This window comes from Anneissia japonica, unplaced genomic scaffold (assembly GCF_011630105.1).
Source record: "Anneissia japonica isolate Jap-2015-1 unplaced genomic scaffold, ASM1163010v1 scaffold694_len1028156_cov167, whole genome shotgun sequence".
In the NCBI taxonomy this organism is placed as follows: Eukaryota; Metazoa; Echinodermata; class Crinoidea; order Comatulida; family Comatulidae; genus Anneissia; species Anneissia japonica.
The window spans coordinates 307939-314720 of NW_022727885.1; the positions used below are offsets into that span (position 1 = coordinate 307939).

General features: G+C 32.2%; 1 long non-coding RNA gene across 1 annotated transcript; it reads right to left on the reverse strand.

Annotated features, from left to right (window-relative positions):
* Positions 1 to 2130, reverse strand: LOC117113818. Its single transcript, XR_004446260.1, has 3 exons — positions 2031 to 2130; positions 1013 to 1058; positions 1 to 123 (listed from the first exon to the last, which is right to left on the reverse strand). It is a non-coding gene; the product is annotated as an uncharacterized LOC117113818 (long non-coding RNA).
* Between the last annotated feature and the right edge of the window lie 4652 nt (positions 2131 to 6782).

Genomic DNA, 6782 nt, shown 5'->3' on the forward strand with positions numbered 1-6782 from the left:
AAAAGGGAAGTATTGTATTAAACTTACTAAAATCAGCTGTTTGTAAGTATCCCATCACCTCCTCAGCAGTGCAAGCGGTTATTGGGTTGGGATCAGTCAGGCATTCTTGACCATGGCTAAAAGCTAAATCAGGTAAATTACAACAAATAATACTGTGAGACTCTGCTTACATTAAACTCATAACGACCAAAGTCTTATCTTAATTAATTTATATTTTTATATATATTATATTTAATACATAAATACATTTAGGGAGTTTGCTTTTAATGTAAAGCGCATAGAGGTTTCCAGCATTCTGCGCTATATAAGAATAAATATATTATTAATAATAATAATAATAATAATAATAATAATAATAATAATTATTATTATTATTATTATTATTTATTACCTTTTATTTTATTATTAGTATCATGCTTATTATTACCAATACTGTGCTAATATTAGTAGTTTCAGAGGTGGTGGTAGTAGTAGTAGTAGTAGTAGTAACAACGAGTATTATCTTAATTAATTTGTATTTTTATATATTTCATATTTTTATTAACAATACATTTACTGACAGTTTTTTAGAATTATTGTTACAGTATTATCATTATTATTATTATTGTGAAAATTATCATTATTATTATTATTATTATTACTATTATTAGGCCTATTATTATTATTATATTAGTATTATTATATAAGTAGTGGGAGTAATAGTGGTGGTGTCAGTTGTATTAGTATTTTAGGTGGTGTTTGTTGTAGTAGTAATTCTCATTATTATCTTCTTATTTTTATTTCATAAGTAAAGATGTTTAATACATACATATATATTTATATATATAATTATATATATATATATTTGTATATTTTTATTGCTTTATTTCCTAATGCAATAATTTAATTAGAATGATTTCAATGTTTTTCAATTCTTTTGTTTTTGCTATTGTAAATTTCAAAAGATTTTTAAGTTTGACTGCAATGTTTCTCAGTGAGCTAAATGAATAAAATACCAGTTCAGAACGCTTACCCACAATCCCCAGGAGCAATACCAAATGCAACATCTTCACAGAAGGCTGAAATATAAACATACAAACATTGTTAGTCATTAGAACTGATTTGGCTACAGTAATACAGTAAGTACTAGGCTTACTACGCGAGTACTCACTGCGCCGACGATCGTCGGCCGACGAAATTCAATGGAAAAAGACCAACTCAGACAGCGTCGTACGACGCAGCTCGACGCGATTTGTTCGCGTTTGTGTGAGTTCGGGTCTGTGTCGTGCGAGTTCAACGCAGACGCGATGGTTTGCGTCAGGGGCATTCGCGTCGTAGAATATTAAACATGATTAATATTTCTCACGATGGCTTAAGACTGTCCCCGACGATGAATCGAGTCGGGCTGCGTCGTACGACGCTGTCTGAGTTGGCCTTAACGCAACGCCACGATGCGCGTGCAATTGGCCTTTATGACGACCCGTTACTGCCACCGGCAATTAGCAGACGGCCTAGCGTCGTCTACGCTCATAGAAAACGTACGGCGGTCATACGACCGCCGTACGACGCTTAATACGGAGCTTTCGATTTGCGCGATGACGTGACACAAAAACGGATTCACTCATGCGTGACCGTCCTACGTTTTTGGCACAACGTAGATTCGATCAAATTGCGCCCTAGATTCCACGCGACAACAAACGAGAACTTAACGTTCTCGCATGCGCAGATGACTTTATGTGACGTCAGTAAGGTCTACGATCTTACCGTCCTCGTGCAATCGAAAGCTCCCTAAGAGGAATGCGTTCAACATGACTAATAGAATTCTCAGTTCAGTAAAACCGTGGTGGGCGAACTTTTGCCATAGCTTCAAAATCCATTCTAGTATTAGAAAAATTAAATTAAAAAAAAAAAAATCTTCTTTCATCCGTTGGATTCTCCACTGATGAGGTGAAGAATCTCCATAAGCTAGCGCATGCGATTCGGTTACATTAATGCAACGTGGCTAAAATCTAAATAAAAAAAGTGTATTAGTAACGAGGAAATTTACGTACCTTCTCAACCAAAGCTAGAAGAGAAATGAAGGCCAGAGGCAGAGTGTAGATGTATGATTGCTCATCGATGAATGTAACTATTGATCTAGCATGTAATCAATAAGTATTATCGAAACTTGTTTCAAAATACAATCAATTGGTGAAGTTCTCACGGTGTCTATACTTCTAGAATCACGTCACAGTGTGGGAATTGTGTGACAAAGGATAATTTTTTTTTAACTACCAATCGATTGAGAATACGGTATATCCTAACATTAAGGGCAACCCATATAATACATGGAACACATATAAGAAGACAGTCTCTTTTTTTTTATTCGGAAGATGTCTCATTAGCAGGGGCTCTATTGTACTTAAAGTTACTCTCGTTGAGAAATAAAATATATGAAATTCGGCCTATAAATCATACAAACAACCATAACAAATCATCAAAGAGTTAACCTCAATATCCTGATGACTGCTTTAGTCCCTGTGTTCAAAATCTCCATCCTATGTAGATGAACTACCCGCCTAGGCAATTAAGATCTCCAAATTGTAAAATTATTATTATTATTATTATTATTATTATTATTATTATTATTATTATTATTATTATTATTATTATTATTATTATTATCATCATCATCATCATCGTCGTTATTATTATTATTATTATTATTATTAATATTTAACTTATTTCGTGTCATAGGGTGTTATAACCATCTTCTGGAATGTATTGCAGTGCCAACAAATATTTAATCTATATTGAATTTTTAAGTTGCAACTGTTAAAGATCTATAATAATTTAACGTCATTATTCGATAATAATTTTTTACTATCGATTTTGCTTCAAAGAGCATATTTTCCCATGTAGCATAAAATCGATGTGCTGCCTAGTGGTCAAAAACCAACGAATTTAATCCGATTATTTTACGAAATCGTGTTTAGCGGATCGCTTAATCGCATCTGATACTGTGTAATAATGGTTATAGTAATCGATACCCGAATTTACGATCAATAACCTAACTGAAAATTAAACCAAAAATGCGCATGCGTGTACACTACAGCACAGGTAGGTCTCGTCCATTTTTGTTAATACGCCCCTTTTCCCCCCAGTTTTTAAATATTAAAAAATCTGTATCTCATTCACCGTTTCCCAGTTTTTCGTCAAACAACTTTTTTTCTGTCTTAGAAAAATCAGTTCTACAACATATCAACATTTTTTTTTCTTCCGGAGTCTGACTTTAAACATGGAGGTATAGGCCTATAGCCTATTGTTCTATGTAATGACTACTACTGACGTTATCGCGATGAAAACAAAATGTCGCAAACTTTTTCTGACGCATGCGCAAATCAAAATTTTTCCTAAAAAACGACTTAAAACTGGTGGCAGAGGGTATATTACATATAACATATTATGTTTTATCGCGTACAGCTTACATTTTCTATCTAACCGAAAAAACAAACATTTCCCACACAATTACATGTCCACCAGTACTTCTTGGGCACAATGTATACCTGCCGCGACTCACCGTTTAGGAGCCTATTTGTTTACAGACATACTCTACAGACAGGTTGTTGCCATACATCTCATACACACATTTCACATCTGTATCATCCCAATAGTTCCTCTGTGACCTTGATTCACTCAGGGATGTTTTCATCAAGACCGTGCAAGTCCATATAAATAAAGGTAGTATAAAATGTAGAAAAATGAATACAAACACAAAAAGTACCGGTAGTAATTCAATATCAAAACTGAAGGTTAAAGAAAACATTATATAAATACTTAAAAAGCATCATACTATAAAAGAGGTGTGTAAACTGTATCAAGATAAAATAAACTGTTTGAATTTGACAACACCTGGTGCATTTTTAACATGTAATATGTTCTAACATTTAATATAATATTTTAATATATAAAATTAAATGTTTTAATGTTTTAGTTTAAGTTTCCTCTGTTTACTTTGCTTTGTTTTTGTTTCCTTTCAGTAATTGTTCTAGATGCACCTTTCATTAAGAAGCGTGCCACGGATGAAAAAGTGTAGTTCCAAATAAATTATTACAAAAATTATATAAAAATAAAAAATAAACATTATATCGTTTTGAATAATAATAATAATATTAAAAAAAGCATAATAAATCATGATCATCACCATATTATTATGATTAAGATTATTATTGTTACTTTATTATTATTATTATTATTTTATTATTATTATTCATTTATCACCATTATAAATCATCATCATTGACATTGATACAGTTATATCGTTATCATGATCGTCGTCGCTATCATTATCATAATACATTACTGTAATAATAATTGTTATTATTACAGTACTGTATTATGATAATACAGTACTGTAATAATAATAATTGTTATAATTATTGTTATTGTTATTGTTATTATTATTATTATTATTATTATTATCATTATTATTATTATCATCATCATCATCATCATCAATTTAATTCAATCCTTATTGGTCCAATATATAAATCTTTGTTTATACACTGCAATGTATAAAAGGTTAGGAAATCCAATATATGCCTATATAAAATGTTAAAAACATTATTATTGTTATTATTATTATTATTATTATTATTATTATTATTATTATTATTATCATTATTTAATTTGTTTCGTGTCATAGGGTGTCATAGCCATCTTCTGGAATGTATTACAGTGCCAACAAATATTTAATCTATATTGAATATTTAATTTGCAACTGTTAAAAATCTATAATGATTTGACGTCTCATTATTTAATTTAATACTTTTTACTATCGATTTTTCTTCAACGTATTTTTACATGTGTAGTATAAAATCGATGTGTGCTGTGTAGTGGTTAAAAACCAACGAATATGATCCGAATATTTTATCAAATCGTGTCTGCTAGATCGCTTAATCGCATCCGATACTGTGTAATGTGATTATAGTAATCGATACTCGACTTTACGATCAATACCCTCATTCAAGTATAAACCAACATGCGCATGCATGCGTGTACAGCACAGGACTCGTCTATTTTGTCAATGCAGCATTATAGTTAATAGCTCATTAACAGTATTATAGATATACGGTAAAGTAAGAATATAATAATAATAATAATTATTATTATTATTATTATTATTATTATTATTATTATTATTATTATTATTTTATCATCATCATCATCATTAATTAATTAATATTATTTACCAGTATTTTGCATTTTAATTTCTGAAAAAAGTTAGCACTGATGATACTTGTAGGAAACAGGGGACACATGTTTGCAAATAAATGGTTTATGATACATGATTACTATGCAAGTAATACTTTTTTTTAATACTTAAAACAAAACGCATACAAGAGGCCTTATTACTTAGGTATTTTTAAAGAAAATTATAAATCAAATGTAAAGCAAACTGATTATTTCACTGTCATTTTTAGGCATATAATTCTGTATTTTGGCACACCAAAAGTAACGACTTTATGATAGTGGGTAATTTTTACAGTTAAGCTTTTAAGGTGGGTTACTATTATGAATAATGTATCATTTATTAGAAATACAGCAAGTTGTTAATCAGCGCACTTACTACACCCTGCGGTCATTGGCTGACGCGAATCAAACTGCCACCGACAATCAACAGACGACGTTGCATCGTCTAGAACTCACCACACAGGGTGTGGAGAGTTGGATTCGTTGTACGGTGCCAGTGCCCGGCTTTGGTTAGCAAAGTAGGCCTACACATGTTTTAAGAAACTAAATAAGAAAACTGACAAAATATTTCAAACACGAATCTTTTAATTTCTTTCATCGTAACCATTGTTCATTGTTAAGTTAGTGTATATTCACACAGTATTTCACAAGCAGGAAGTTCAACAGTGTGTCATAAATAACGGCCCAGCATTGCAACATAAGGGGAAGGGGGGAGGGAGGAAGAGAAAAAATACAGATTGTCATTAGATGAAAAAAAAACTTAATAATTATTATTTACTGTCTTGCACTTGTACGTCAACTACTGTAACTACTTACAGACATCATTGTACGACAAAGCCCGACGAGATTTACCGCCGGGGACCTATTGTCTGCGTTTAGAGCATGGCGGTTGTCTTGACAACAAAATCAATCAATTTAATAAATGAAACAGTTAATTAAGTTGTCTTGACAACAAAATCAATCAATTTAATAAATGAAACAGTTAATTAAAAGACAGTGGTGGCGCCAGGATTTGCCAGACGGGGTTCCGATGTCCCCAACGAGGAGGGTGGGGGGGGGGGGGGCGCGTTCACGATGGGAAGGTCGATCTTCCCAATGAGAAAAATCATCAAAGGGGTTCTAGGAGGTGGGGCCCGGAAACTCCGACAATGTAGGGGATTTGAGTAACACATTCTGTAAAACTACATAGATTATTTTCTCCCTGGGAAGGGTTCCTGCACTTCTGCCGGTGCCACCGCTCAAAATAGATATAGACTCTGAAATGGTAACTTAAATTATTTAAAAACAATTACATTAGTCCCAACCAATGGATGACCACTACTGTTCATGCTTAGATGATAATAGAAGTATAAGGGAGTTTTCGCAAGATTACGAAAATGATAACGAATACGGAGATGTCATTAAATTTTAAGACAACTCTTCCCTTACAGTAGCGTATCTGTTACAACGTAGGCCATCCATCCATTTTACATGAATCAACGATCATACTTAGCTCATGTATTTTCAAGACTGCTTTGATGATAAATGATGATGTCGCATCATTCGTATTATCGTTTTCGTAAGGTTGTGAA